At 51.0% G+C, this 14,643-nt stretch overlaps 1 non-coding gene across 1 annotated transcript; it reads left to right on the top strand.

Moving 5' to 3' along the window:
• The first annotated feature begins 14,569 nt into the window (after nucleotides 1-14,569).
• TRNAK-CUU lies at nucleotides 14,570-14,643 on the top strand. Its single transcript has one exon. It is a non-coding gene; the product is annotated as a tRNA-Lys (tRNA).

Below are 14,643 nucleotides of genomic sequence, written 5' to 3'. Positions count from 1 at the left end.
TGCCTTGAGAAAGTACTTGCAACTGTTCCCTTTGATGGTCCAGGACAACACCTGCAAATTCCAAACTACAGACATTCCCCATTTCCCTCAAGACTTGCAAGGAAGAACTGGCAGGCCAAGCCAGGATCTCCTGGTTACTAGGAAGACACTTCAGCCAGCTCTTCCCAAAGATCACTATCTAGAGACCTTTAAACAGCCTCTGTAGATGTTCACTGACAAAGAGATGCCAAAATAGAGTTCTCCACTGCCTGCAGCCATCACACTACCAGGAGTTCTGCGCACAGAGAGGCCCCTGCTGGTGGAAAAGGCTTTGGTAGAGACTCTTCTGACACCAGCCTGTGCTCATATACTGTTTAGCACTTTGTGTTGTGACTTCAGCATCCACAGATGCCAGTTGAGTTGGAGGACATTTTTCCTGTCTCCACATTTGTCTAATGGCTCCTTTCAACACTTGCCACCAAAAAGACTTGTTTCTTTTGCAAGCAATGTACAGCTAGGCAAAGGCAGTCTTCTCCATTTCCTCAGAAGATCACCAAGCTGTGGGGAGAGAAGACACATTCAGCCAAGCTGGATGCTGAATCTCCTCTTTATTCAGCAGGTGTCTGTGAAGGACATAAATCTCCACCGTGTAGAGGGCAAGAATAGGAGTTTATTACACACAGCACTGGCAGAGTGTCACCTTGCTTATTAGGCTCAGAGACACTCTAAATTGATTACAATAGAATATATAGATTTTCCATGGGTGGGGGAAAGTGACGGGGTAGGGAGTTCCAAACTCTGGGATAGGTTTTGCTGCAAGACATGATAAGCACAGTAGCCAAAGGTTAACAGGTTACATAATGTCTCCACCCATGGTCTCAAGTTAGCAAGTTAACATTTCATGAATACTTTGATAAAATGTTATTAGTATAAAATATCTATGCTGAATTCTGATTTGAGGTCCATAGGAAAGGAGCAACTCCTTTGATTGTCCTCCAGGTACATTCCTAGGGGTTAAAGCAAAGAAACAGTGAAAGTATATGGCAATAAAGATTGTTTTCTGTGTGTCTTAAGGCAAGGCATTGGTCCCTGGGAAGGGAGGTGGAAGGATGCCATATCTTATACTGACATCTGCCAACTTTTCATAAACTCAAGGTTGGATCTCTGGGAAGAACGTCTCCCTACAGAAGAGACTTACGCAATAGGAACAGGGATTCTTTGTTCAATCTGCAGCTCTGAATAAGACACAATGATTTAGTTCTTAGCTCCAACACCTGGCAAATTGCTGACCAAGCCTATCTCAGCAAGCAAGGCTTTCTGTTTACCCCAGCTTTCTTTTAGCTGGTCACTATTTGCTAGGCTTCTGGTCCCTTGATTATACTCTGGACTTTGGGTCTGGAAAAGAGCTGGCACAATCCATAGACCAGGTTGTTATATAAAATGCACATGAACTTTAACCCTTCACATACAGTAATGGCAAAGTTCTTGGTTCAGGCTTGTAGCAGTGATGGAATAAACTGCAGGTTCAAATCAAGTCTCTGGAGTCCATCCACAGCTGGGATGGGTCATTCAGTCCTTTGTACAGAGCTTCAGTTTGTAGCAAAATCCCTTCAGAGGTACAAAGCAGGATTGGAGACGAGGCATCAGCCTTTTACAGTCTCTTGCCATGTGGTCTTTGCTTTCTTTGTCCCAAGGACACTCTATCCAGCACGTGGCATAGAAAAACCTTTGAGTTTTGTCCATAGGCAGGTCCCTGCATACCTTGCTGAGCCACAAGACGTATCTGCCTTCTCTCAATGGGTTGATTGTAGAGCTGATGGTCCATAATGGGCCATCAAGCAGGCTAGGCAGAACTGACACCAACTTGTCTGGCTGGGGTGTTCCTCGGAAGCATAGCACAAGTTTGAATACAGACAGCATAGAGCCAATATTCATAACTTCAACTACAAAATTGATACACATCTAGAGATAGCATAATTATAATCAGCCAATCAGAACCTTTCCATAGACCCCTTTCACGACAACCTTTCAATCATATAGGCTGCAAATACAGAACCGTGGTCACAATGGTGATCTATAAAGTTACAGATTATGTCAATAACATCACAGGAGGTGACACGGCATCAATGAGACTGATATTGGAATACTGCCTCCAGTTTTGGTGTCCTCATTTGAAAAAGATACTGTGAAATTGGAGCTGGGGCAGCAAAAAGCCACCAAAATGTTCTGAGGGCTGGAGAAAAATACCTTCTAGTAAGCTATTGAAAGAGTGCCACCTGTTTAGCTTATCAAAAGAAGATTGAAAGGTGACTTCACTGAAGTGTTGAAGTGCCTTAATGGAGAGAAAAGATTGGGTATTAAAGGGCTCTTGAATGGAGCAGAGAAAGACATAACAAGACCCAATGATTGGAAGGTGAAAAGAGACAAATTCATGTTACAACTAAGCCCCAAATAGTCAACAGCGAGGATGATTCACCACAGGAACAAGCTACCAAGGAAAGTGGTGGATTCTCCATCCCGTGATGTCATTCAATGAAGACTAGATGCCTTTCCCCCAAAAGTAGCTATTGTGTCATGCAGGAGGCCTGTGATATGCAGGGGGTCTGATTAGATGCTCTACTGGTCTCTTTTGGCCATAAAGTCGACTAATTTCTGGAACATTGAGTGTAGCATTGGGAGCAGTGTCTGATGTTTTCCTGTCTAGCCGGCTTGCTGCCTAGAACGAACGCTCCTTGAGTGGGGTGTCCACAGGGAGTAGCTCAAACCTCCAAAGGGCCTGGCCAGGGGCAGGATATTGGCACATCAAGGGAGGGGGTGTGGCAGTGACATCACAAAGGCCTTTTGCAGGACCTCAGACTATTGGTCCAAGGTGATGGGGGGTGGTGACCTCACAGAGAGATGCTGACATCAGCCAGGCAGGACAGGGGCGAGGGGCCAGGGAAACCTCAGAGACCCCTGTGGCTTTGCTTCAGCAAGTCTCCTTCTCCAGGTCTCTCCTCGAGGACTGAGAGAGTATTCGGGTTCACGGACGTGAGCACCAGGAGGAATCTCTTTCGAGTTTTCCCCTTCTCTTTTCCTGATTTTACTAGAAAACAACTGTCTCTGTTTAGAAGGTAAGAGCCTTCTCGAGGTTTGAAACCTGTTCAATCTGATCTATCTGGTGACAGGACACTTCCCTTCCCTGTACCTCAGGCTCCTCCCCATCTGTCCAATGGGAACAGGGACAATTCTCGAGCTCTGGGCGGTCGTGAGCCTGAGTGAGATAAGGGGCGTTAAAGCCCTCTGTGAAGGAGAAAGGGGAGTGGTCCCAAAATATGGCAATTTGGTGCCCTTGCAATGCCCTATGGAGGCAGGACAGGGGCGAGGGGCCAGGGAAACCTCAGAGACCCCTGTGGCTTTGCTTCAGCAAGTCTCCTTCTCCAAGTCTCTCTTTGAGGACTGAGAGAGTATTCGGGTTCACAGACATGAGCGTCAGGAGGAACCTCTTCTGAGTTTTCTCCTTCCCTTGTAGTGATTTTACTAGAAAACAGCCGTCCCTGTTTAGAAGGTAAGAGCCTCCTGGAGGTTTGAAAGCTGTTCAGTCTGATCCATCTGGTGACAGGTGAATTCGAGGCATGGAAAACAAGAGCTTAAGGAGGCAGGATTTTATTCTGCACCTGGGATTTTGTCCCTTAGAATCACTGGGGACATTAGGGTTTGTCCTTTTTGTTTCACCTTTTCCTCCATCCCTCCCTCCCTCCTTTCTCTTCTCTTGCTTCCTTTGTCCTTTTACCTGTTCCCCTCCCAACACCAGGAGGGAGGGGGAGAGAGAGAGTGTGTGTGTGGTTTTTTTTAGTTTTTTGCAGGGCAGTGCTCTGCAGTTCTCACTGTGGGAGGTCTACCCAAAAATGTGAGGCTGAACTAGTGCTCGGGAAGTGATCCCCACCGGTGACCTGGGCCATCCTTTGGGCTCTCTGGTGAGATCCCTCAGCCTCCCCTCCTCAGTCTCTAGCCGGATTGGCTGAGCAGGGGGTTATTGACAGGGAGGAGACTCAGGTCCTTGTTTTTCTCTTTATAAGTCAAAACCAGTTCTATGTTTCATGAATTTTGCCGCTTCTCTGCATTAGTTGTCTCTGAGCAGTTCATGATTCTCTCTAACATTGCAGTTCTCCTCAAATACTTGCTGAATAGTTACTGTCACTGTTGTTGGTCTGGAGCTCATCTGAGAGCACTTTATTCAGGTCATTCAGTGTCTGAAATTCAAGATCCAATGGGTAGTTTGAAAATCAGGGCTCTTGGGTCCTATTCCCAACTCTGCCTCTGACTGGCTGTGTGACCTAAGACAAGTCAATTCTCCTTTCTCAGCCTTAGCTTCTCCCTCTTTCAAGTAGAAATAATAATGATCCGCTCGCACCTACCTGACGGTGGGTGGAGGATGGGGATCCATTGGAGAGTGTCACTAGGAGTAGGGCATAATATGAGGTGTCCTATCACGTTTACTCAGAGCAGATTAACACGTAATAGAATAGCTGAAATAGTCTATTTTATTTGCATTTTTTTATTTTGAAATTGTTAAGAGCAGCAACGACTTAGCTCAGACTGAAGCATCTTATCTAATGTTTGAGATCTAAGTGTCTCCTCTTTGTGTGCGAGTAGACAATTTAACACACTCTGACAAACAGGAGATGCTTTTGTTTTGCAATACAATATTTTTGCAAAGAACTTTCATCCCACTTGTTATGATTTTGAGAAAAAAAACGGATTAGCCTGAATGGGATTTTCTGACAGAAATGGATTCAATGAAATTTCCCCACCATCTCGATTCCTGGGCTCTATCCCTGCCTCTGGGGGGGTTTATTGCCTGTTAGAACAGGAGTCAGGACTGGTGGCTTCTCTTTCTGGCTCTGCCACCGGCATACTGTGTAGGCGCTTGGGTAGGTCACTTCCCTTCTCTGGACCTCAGGCTCCTCCCATCTGTCCAATGGGAACAGGGACAGTTCTCGAACTCCGGTCAGTTGTGAGCCTGAGTGAGATAAGGGGCGTTAAAGCCCTCTGTAAAAGAGAAAGGGGAGTTTCACAGTGTTTAGCACCAAGGAATTCTAAAGTTTGCTAAAATGTCTAGTCTGTGGAAACAAGAAATGGTCGGGGCCAATCTTTAACCACTGCCTTTTTAAAAGCCCATTCAGGGATGTGAGTCCCTGTCTTTCAGGTACCTGGGGTTCTTTGCCAGCAGGAGAGAAGAGGTTCCTGCCTCCATTTTTGTGGCCTTGACAAACCAGGTGCTGTGCCCCAGTTCTCGTCTGAGATCCCTGAAAAAGAACATCTTCCCATCCATGAACAAGACAGGACCTTTCTCTAAAAGGGGAACAAAGAGACCCCTGAGACTTACAGACTAGCTAGCCTCACTGCCATTGCTGGAGAGATCCTGCAATACATTCTTAAACACTCAGTTTGTCAGCAGCACCTACAGAATAGTTTGATTCTTAGGACTAGTGAACATGGATTTGTCAAGAACAAATCATTCCAAACGAATCCTCTTTCCTTCTTCGGCAGGGTTCTGGGCCTGGTGGAGGTGGGTAAACAGTAGATGGGATCTAGCTTGGGGTTGCTAAGGCTTTTCACACAGTCCCGTAGGACATTCTCACAAGCAAACGAGGGAAATGCAGTCCAGCTGTAATCAGTGTAATGTGGGTGCAGAGCTGGTTGAAAGCCCAGACTCCAGGAGCCCTTCTCCATGTTTGGCTGTCCAACGGAGAAGGTGTACCTAGTGGGTCCGGCAGGGATCAGTCTGCGGTCCGGTACTATTCTATATTTTCATGAATGATTTGGAAAATGCAGTGGAGAGCATGCTTCTAAAATTTGCAACTGACACCAAGCACTTAGGAGCACAGGGTTGGAATTCAAAACACCCTTAACAAATTGGAGACTTGGTCTTCTTGAGACAAACTCCATGGTTGGGCCCCTCACTCTAGACGGGGCTGAAGTGAAACCCCAGAGCCAAACACTCCTCCTGGGCAGTGCACTCCGACCTTGAATGGTCAGATGCTGCTTAGCACTGTCAGAGCAGCTTTTGCTGGGGGATTCTCCCAGCACTTTCCAATAGTGGGAAAGTATGAAATCCCCATTTGACTGCTGGGGACAGAGCCCTAGAGGGGGGAGCAACTTGCCCAAAGTCCCCCAGGAAAAGGAAAACAACCAGCAGTGGAACCAATAGGAAATCCAGCAATGGAACTCAGGAGTCCTGGGGGTGTGCTAGGGTGACCAGATGTCCCGATTTTATAGAGACAGTCCAAATTTTGGGGTCTTTTTCTTATCTAGGATCTTATTACCCCCCACCCCGTCCCGATTTTTCACACTTGCTGTCTGGTCACCCTAGGGTGTGCACATGTGTGGGTCCCAGCTGCTCCCTGCCCCTCTCATTGAAGCAGATGTGCATGGTTACTGCCCTGGGAACTGCAGGGCACCAGTGGGCATGGAGGTGGCTGGAGGTAGGGTCTGGCTGCAGGCAGGGCAAGGGGTGCGGGGCTGGCTGGCTTCAGGCAGGGGGGTGCATCAGGGGTTGGCTGGAGACAGGGCAGGGGATGCGGGGCTGGCTGCAGACAGGGGGTGCAGGGCTGGTGCAGGCTGGGGAGGTGTGGGGGCTGGCTGGCTTTGGGCAGGGCCCTTCAATCTGGAGCCCCTATCCTTAGCTGCAGGGGCCCTACCAGTCAGGCCACTAACGCTATCTCCAGAGGCCCTTCACGTGGGACCCCTAACCCAAACTCCAGGGGTCCTACCGCTTAGGGCCCTAACCCTAGCTGCAGGGGTCATACCCATGGTGCCCCTAAACTTAGCTCCAGGTGCCCCATCCCTGGGGCCCCTAACCCTAGCTTTAGGGACCCTGCTCGTAGGGCCCCAAACTATAGCTCCAGGGGCCCTACCCATTGGGATCCTAACCCTAGCTCCAGAGGCCCTACCCTTTCCTGGCTGGACATGTGCGAAGGATAAAACATACATCCTAAATGAAACAGTCTGACTTTTTATTATGGAGAAAAAACAAGTTTTAAAACGTTTATATGTTGGAGGACTTGGCCATACAGTATCTGAGGCTGAACTGCAGGAAAGATTCAGCAAGTTTGGAAATGTTACAGATGCGGAAATTGTTATCAGGAAAGATGACCAGGGGAACACTATGAAGACTTTTGCTTATATCAACATTAGCATTTCTGAAGCAGATCTTAAAAGATGTATGTCTATTTTAAATAAACCTCTCAACCCAGCTACAGGGCTCTACCCCGGGGCCCCTAACCCTAGCTACCGGGGCCCTACCCATTGGGCTGCTAACCCTAACTCCTTAGACCCTACCTGTGAGGCTCCTAACCCTAGCTCCAGGGACTCCTTCCCTGGGGCCCCTAACTCTAGCTCCAGGGGCCCAACCCGTGGGGCCCCTAACCCTCGCTCCAGGGGCCCTACCAGTGGGACCCCTAACCCTAACTTCAGGGCCCCTACCTGTGGGCCCCTAACCCTAGTTCCAGAGGCCTTACCCGTGAGACCCCTAACCCTAGCTCCAGGGGCCCTACCAGTGGGACCCCTAACCCTAACTGCAGGGCCCCTACCTGTGGGCCCCTAACCCTAGTTCCAGAGGCCTTACCCGTGAGACCCCTAACCCTAGCTCCAGGGGCCCTACCACTGAGGCTCATATCCCCCACTCCAGAGGATCTACTCCTTGGGCTCCTAACCCTAGCTCCAAGGATCCTACCCATGGGACCCCTAATGGAAACTCCAGGGGCTCTAACCCTTGGGGCCCTAACCCTACCTCCAGGGGCCCCATCCCTGGTTTCCCTAACCCAGCTCTAGGGGCCCTACTCGTGGGGCTTCTTCCCCTAGCTCCAGGGGCCCTACCCGTGGTTTCCCTAACCCTAGCTCCAAGGGCTCTACCCGTGGGACCTTACCCTAGCTCCAGGGGCCGTCCTCGTGGTGCCCCTAACACTAGGTCCAGAGGCCCCACCCCTGGGAACCCTAACCCTAGCTCCAGGGGCCCTACATGTGGGAATCATAATCCTAGTTCCAATGGCCCTACCTATGGGACCCTAACCTTAGCTTCCGGGGCCCTACCCCTTGGGTCCATTACCAAAGATCCAGGGGCCCTACCCCTTGCGCCACTAACCCTATCTCCAGGGGCCCTCTCCGTGGGGCCCCTAACCCAAGCTCCAGGGACCCCACCCCTGCATCCCCTAACCCTAGCTCCAGGGGCCCCATACCTGGGGCTCCTAACCCTAATTCCAAGGGCCCTACCCGTGGGGTCCCTAACACTTGCTCCAGGCACCCTGCCCGTAGGGCCCTTACCTTAGCTAAAGAGGCCCTACCCATGGGGTCCTTAGCCCTAGCTCCAGAGACCCCACCCCCTGGAAACCCAAACACTAGCTCCAGGGGCCCCACCCACGCGAACACTAACCCTAGCTCAAGGGCCAAGTCCCTGGGGCCCCAAATCCTATCTCCAAGGGCCTTAGCCATGCGCCCGCTAACGCTAGCTACAGGGGCTCTACGCATGGAACCACTAACCCAATTTCCAGGGGCCCTACCAATGGGGCCCCTGTCCCTAGCTCCAGTGTCCCAACCCGTGGGACCCCTAACCCTAGGTCCATGGGCTCTACCCCTGGGGCCCCTAACCGTAGCTCCAGGCACCCCACCACTAGGACCCCTATCCCTAGGTCCAGGGCCCACCCCTAGGACCCCTAACCCTAGCACCATGAGCCCCAGCCCTGGGGCCCCTAACCCAAACTCTAGGGTCCCTTCCTGTGGGGCCCCTAACCCTAGCTCCAGAGGCCCTACCCATGCGACCACTAACCCTAGCTATAGGGGCCTTACCCCTGTGTCCCCTAACCCTAGCTCCAGATGCCATATGCGTGGGCCCCTAACCCTAGCTCCAGGGGCCTGACCCCCAGTACCCCTAACCCTAGCTCCAAGGGCCCCATCCCTATGGCTTCTAACCCTAGCTCCAGGGGCCCAACCCATGGGGATCTAACCCTAGCTACAGAGTCCTTACCCGTGGGACCCCCAAACCTAGCTCCAGGGGCCCTACCATTGGGGCCCCTAACCCTAGCTGCAGGGGCCATACCCGTCGGGCCCCTAAACCTATCTCCAGGCGCCCCACCCCTGGGACCCTTTACCCTAGCTTCAGGGGCCCCATCCCTGGGGCCCTTAACCCTAGTTCCAGGGGCCCTACCCATGGGGCTCCTATCCCTAGCTTCAGGGACCCCACCCGTTGGGCCCCTAACCCTAGCTCCAAAGGCCCTACTTTTGTGACCCCTATCCCTAGCTCCAGGGGGCATACCCCTTGGGCCCCGAGTCCTAGCTCCAGGAACCGTACTCGTGGGGCCCCTATCCCTAGTGTTAGGCCTGAATAAAGATATTGCAGACAAAACCAGGTATGCCAACCTGACCAAAGTCAGGCTAACAGAGGTTTTTGGGTAATTCCTGAGTGGAAAACACTGAGAAGCAGCAGCATGTCTCACAAGCGCTGGGAAAAAGTGAGATAAGCGAGAAGCTGCATTCCTGGCATAGTACCAGATGTGCTGTGTTAGGGCAGCTCCTTCGAAGAACTGATAAGAGCCCTAGTTTCCCAGCCTCCTTGTTTTCACTCCCTGGTTTTGTTCGTTGTTTGTTTTTAACTCCCCTACATTTCTAACTTTAGGTATGTATGTATACTAAAGGTGTCTAGTTTCTAGTTGTTAAAAGAAGGGAGTGGGTTGCTCCAGTGAATAATTTATGACGCGACAGAACTGTCTATATAGGCTTATACTAAGATTTAAAGAGCGGGCTGGTTCTCTCGGGAGACGAGCTGCTCTATATTGATGCGTGCACTTGTCAATAAAGAGCTTTTGATCGGACCTTGCTGGTGTTGCCTGTCTCTCTCGCGGTCAGACAACTAACTTTGCCATCTGGGGGTTAGAGTCCCTGACACTAGCTCCAGGGGCTCTATCCCTGGGGCCCCTGACCCTATCTCCAGGGGCCCTACCCGTGGGGACCCTAACCCTAGCTCTATGGGACCTCCCCATGGGGCCCCTAGCCTTAGCTCCATGGGCCCTACCCGTGGGGACCTTAACCCTAGCTCCAGGAGCCCCATCCTTGGGGCCCCTAAATCTAGCTCCTGGGCTCCTGCCCGTGGGGCACCTAACCCTAGCTCCAGAGGCCCTTCCCTTAGGATCCCTAACCCAAGCTCCAGGGGCCCTATCCGTGGGGCCCCTAACCCTAGCTCCTGAGGTCCTACCTGCGGGAGCTCTAACCTTAGCTCCTGGCTTCGTGCCCATTTGACCCATAATCCTAGCTCCAGGGGACCTACCCGTGGGACCCCTAATCTTAGCTCCAGGGGCCTTACCCCTGGGGTGCCTAACCCTACCTTCAGGGGCCCTACCCGTGGGGCCTCTAACCCTAGTTCCAGGGGCCCCACTCTTGGAACCCCTATCCCTAGCTCCATGGGCCCCATCTCTGGGGCTCCAAACCCTAGCTGCATGGGCCCTACCACTGGGTCCCCTAACTCTAGCTTCAGGGGCCCTACCAGTGGGACCCCTAACCCTAGTTCCATGGGTCCCACCCCTTGGACCCCTAACCCTTGCTCCAGAGGCCCCATTGCTGGGGATCCAAACCCCTGCTCAAGGTGCCCTGCCCATGGGGCCGCTAACCCTAGCTCCAGGGGCCCCACCCCTAGACACCCGAACACTAGCTCCAGGCACCCCACCCCTGGGACCCCCAACCCTTGCTCCTGTGGCCCCGTCCCTGGGGCTCCTAGCCCTAGCTCCAGGGTCCCTACATGTGGGAACCCTAACCCTAGCTCCAACGGCCCTTCCCGTGGGGCCCCTAACCCTAGCTCCAAGGTCCCTTCTCGTGGGACCCTTAACCCTATCTGCAGGCCCTGTACCCCTGGGTCCCCTAACCCTAGCTTCAGAGGCCCTACCCATGGGGCCCTTTACCCTAGGTCAAGGGGCCCTATGCATGGGTCCCCCAACCCTAGCTCAAGGGGCCCTATCTCTGGGGCCCCTAAACCTAGCTCCAGGGGCCCTGCCCGTTGGACCCCTTTGCCTAGCTCCAGGGTCCCTTGAAACACTTGGGAAAATGTGTTTGACTGTTCAGGCATTGGGAGCTCAGCTAAGAATGCAAATGCTTTTCAAAGACTGCGGGGACTGTGGGATCGCTGGAGTCCTCAGTCTCCCCTCCCTCCCTCCATGAACGTCCATTTGATTCTTTGGCTTTCCGTTACGCTTGTCACGCAGCACTGTGCTGAGTCCCGGCTGTGGACTCTGTCTATCATAGCCTGGAGATTTTTTCAAATGCTTTGTCATTTCGTCTTCTGTAACGGAGCTCTGATAGAACAGATTTGTCTCTCCATACAGCGATCAGATCCAGTACCTCCCAGACGGTCCACGCTGGAGCTCGTTTTGGGTTTGGGACTGCATCGCCACCTGTGCTGATCAGAGCTCCATGCTGGGCAAACAGGAAATGAAATTCAAAATTCGCGGGGCTTTTCCTGTTTACCTGGCCAGTGCATCCGAGTTCAGATTGCTTTCCAGAGCGGTCACAAGGATGCACTGTGGGATACCGCCCGGAGGCCAATACTATTGAATTGCGGCCACACTAACCCTAATCCAACATGGCAATACCGATTTCCGCGCTACTCCCCTCGTCGGGGAGCAGTACAGATATCGGTATTAAGAACCCTTTATATCGATATAAAGGGCTTCATTGTGTGGACGGGTGCAGGGTTAATTCGTTTTAATGCTGCTAAATTCGGTTTAAATGCGTAGTGTAGACGAGGCCTAAGAAAGCGGCTGTTTGACCTACAAACAACGACAAAGTAAAACCTGCAAGAGCAGCCTTTCAGTTCAGAGGCCTGATAATAAGATGTTACTAATAACTGATGAAAGAGTTACAAACGACTCAAAACCATACTCAGAACAAACCAAATGGGAACACAGACAACACCATTTTTCTTCGCTGCTCTTCAACCACGATATTCTCCCCATAGGGAGGTCCACCGCTCCTGGGGGTTCAGTGCCACAGTAACAGGGTGATGTGTGCAAGGGATGGAGGAAGCTGCTATTCCATCTCCCTAGTCCAAAAATCAGTTTAATAGCTAGTCCTGAGATAGAGGAAGTATCAGTTATTAAAGTCATAAGAACTAATTTAACATTGTGATTCCAGCCAATGTTAAAATGATCTAACATTCAGGTTAATAGAAACATTTCTAGTCCTCTGCATAGAATGCTCAAATGATGCAAAAATAGCAAGTTTGCTTTAAAAAGTCATAAAAGGGGTGTCATCCAGAATCTGACACTTGGTGAAACGTAAGTCTAGAACACACAACCAGTTTGGGGATTGTGCTCTGCTTCTTAACAATCTGCCCTGAGGTTGCCACTCACAGTCACAAGCTACTCCAGATGGCTGGGGCCCTCTCATGCATCAGTAACTGGTTAGCAGCTTGGAAAGAAAGAGTAGGACTAAATAGTCGTTTTTGCAGTGGAAAGGGGTAAATAAAAGGCTTCCAAAGTATGAGACGAGGCTACAGACATTAGGGCTGGTCAGTTTAGACAAGACCGTAGAGCACCAGTTCTCAACCAGGTGTCTGCCAAAAGAAACCAAGCTTGACCCACATCCCCAAGCCACCAAGCCTACCTGCCTGCATTGAAGGGGGAGAGAAAGGGCACAACAAAAAATTGCAGCATCAATGCAGAAGAGAGAACTCTTCCCCTGCCATTATCAGTAAGGGTTGCCTCACAGCCACTGATTCCCTGAACAGAAATAGCAAAAGTCCAACCACAATTCTACTTCCTTTCCACTACAAGAGATAATGGGTGGGAGCTGCTCTCTTGAGACTGTCCTGCTGCTGCCCAGGCACATGGCAGACAGAGCTGGGCCCGCAAGCCGAGGGTTTTGATCGCTTGAAGGCCCAGAGGGAAAAGAGACAAGTGCTCATGTATCAGAGAATGGCTTTGATCCATTGACCTCTGGGTTATGGGCCCAGCACGTGTCCGCTGCACCACTCTGCTGGCTCTTTACTCCCCCTGCCACCCAGCCACCTCTATCTGGATTAGTGCCTTACGAGCTCTCACGCTGGCAGGCATATGCGCCGGCTGCTAGGCAGCTGCCCTGGTCACAGGCTTTTACAGCTTCTACAGGGTAAAAAGGATCTATTTGGGGTTTGGACCCCATTGGGAGCTGGGTAGCTGAGTGCCGGAGACGGGAGTACTGCTTAAACTGTTTTCAATTAAGCCTTCAGCTCGTGGGGGATGAGGTTCAGCCTTTGATCCGTGTCTGCAGCAGGCAAGCGCCTCTGGCTCAATCGGCCCCCACCCTGCCCCCGCTGTATTAGCAGACTAAAACCTGGAGCAAAGGCACATGCCTTGCAAGGGAACAGGAGCCGGGATCTCGAACAAATGTCAACATTTTAGTAAGATGACGTTCAAAGAAGAAAAAGGTGTACGGTACAGCATTTAGGTGTAGAAGTTTCTGGTGATCAGGGAACAATGTACAGATTACCCAGGGGGTGCGAAGTTCGGTTTAAGATCGGGTGGCGTAAGGAATACAGAATCTGCAATAGCCCTGACTGGGGGTAAAAGGTTAACGTACAGACACTGAGTTAGGAGGGTATGTTGTCCATGTGAGGGCTACGTTCAGGTGTGGAGTTTAAGAAGCGGGTACGACAATGAGAATGGATTCACCCGCGTTTGGTGAGTTTTAACATTCAGTGTTTTTTAATCTTTGCCACAATCTAGTTTAAGCAGGGTCGGTATGAACTCTACCCTGCCATCTGTTGGTGATCTGTTGTAAAGGCCTTTTGGGGCTGATGTCATTTGCATGGTTACACCCACCCCAGATTGCGTGAGGGGAGTGCTTGTCCAAATGGTCATTTCAGCTGCTGTGGGATCCCCCATCTCTTTGTTATTGGGGCAGGAGTAATCAAGTGTATTTTCCTGTTTAGTTTGGATCAAGGAGAGAGTAACTGTACCTGGCATTTGAGGCCTGAGAGCTTGCCCCTCGCCTGGAAAGGACTCATCATTAAGGGGTATGGGTTCCAACCCCCCTCCTCCCCAGTGTGTGAGAAGTAGGAATAGATGTTTGTTCTTGGTCTGATTGATTTTGTGTCTGGTGTCTAAAGACAGAGGTATTTTTGAATATCTTTAGAATTGTTGTTAGTACTGAAGTTTCTCATCTTAAAGTTATGCTATTAGATTTCTTCTACAGTATATTTTGGTGCTGAAAGGTAAAAGGTTGCTCTGTGTGTGCTGTTATGGAGTGAAGTAACGAAGGTTGGTTGTAGAGAGGGTGCATGTGCCACAAAAGTTGTGCCTGTCCCACCCCAGCTGTGGTCCCAGAGTCCAGAATTTGCATAAACTCACCCCCTTACCTGTGACTAACAAGCTTGCCCTGCTAACTCTTCCAGCAAAACAGGCCAAAGAAAGTGTATGCAAGCCCTGTACTGCAGCCCCAGTACTATTTTCGGTTCCTTCCCACAGATCTTTCACTCCGCACCAGTCCAGTTCCTTGCTGTTGCTTGTCCAACCACTGCATGCATGTGCTAGACCGGACCCTGAGCTGATTCCTGACTGTTGTGCTCCATACAGCCTGGCCTGTCTGTGTCTCTGTGGTGCAATGGGTCAGCACGTTTGGCTCTTAACTGAAAGGATGGTGGTTCAAGCCCACCCAGGGACA

The sequence above is a fragment of the Gopherus evgoodei genome, unplaced genomic scaffold, assembly GCF_007399415.2.
Source record: "Gopherus evgoodei ecotype Sinaloan lineage unplaced genomic scaffold, rGopEvg1_v1.p scaffold_263_arrow_ctg1, whole genome shotgun sequence".
Lineage (NCBI taxonomy): Eukaryota > Metazoa > Chordata > Testudines > Testudinidae > Gopherus > Gopherus evgoodei.
Note: the sequence above shows the minus strand (reverse complement) of the source record. Positions and strands in the feature narration are given on the sequence as shown.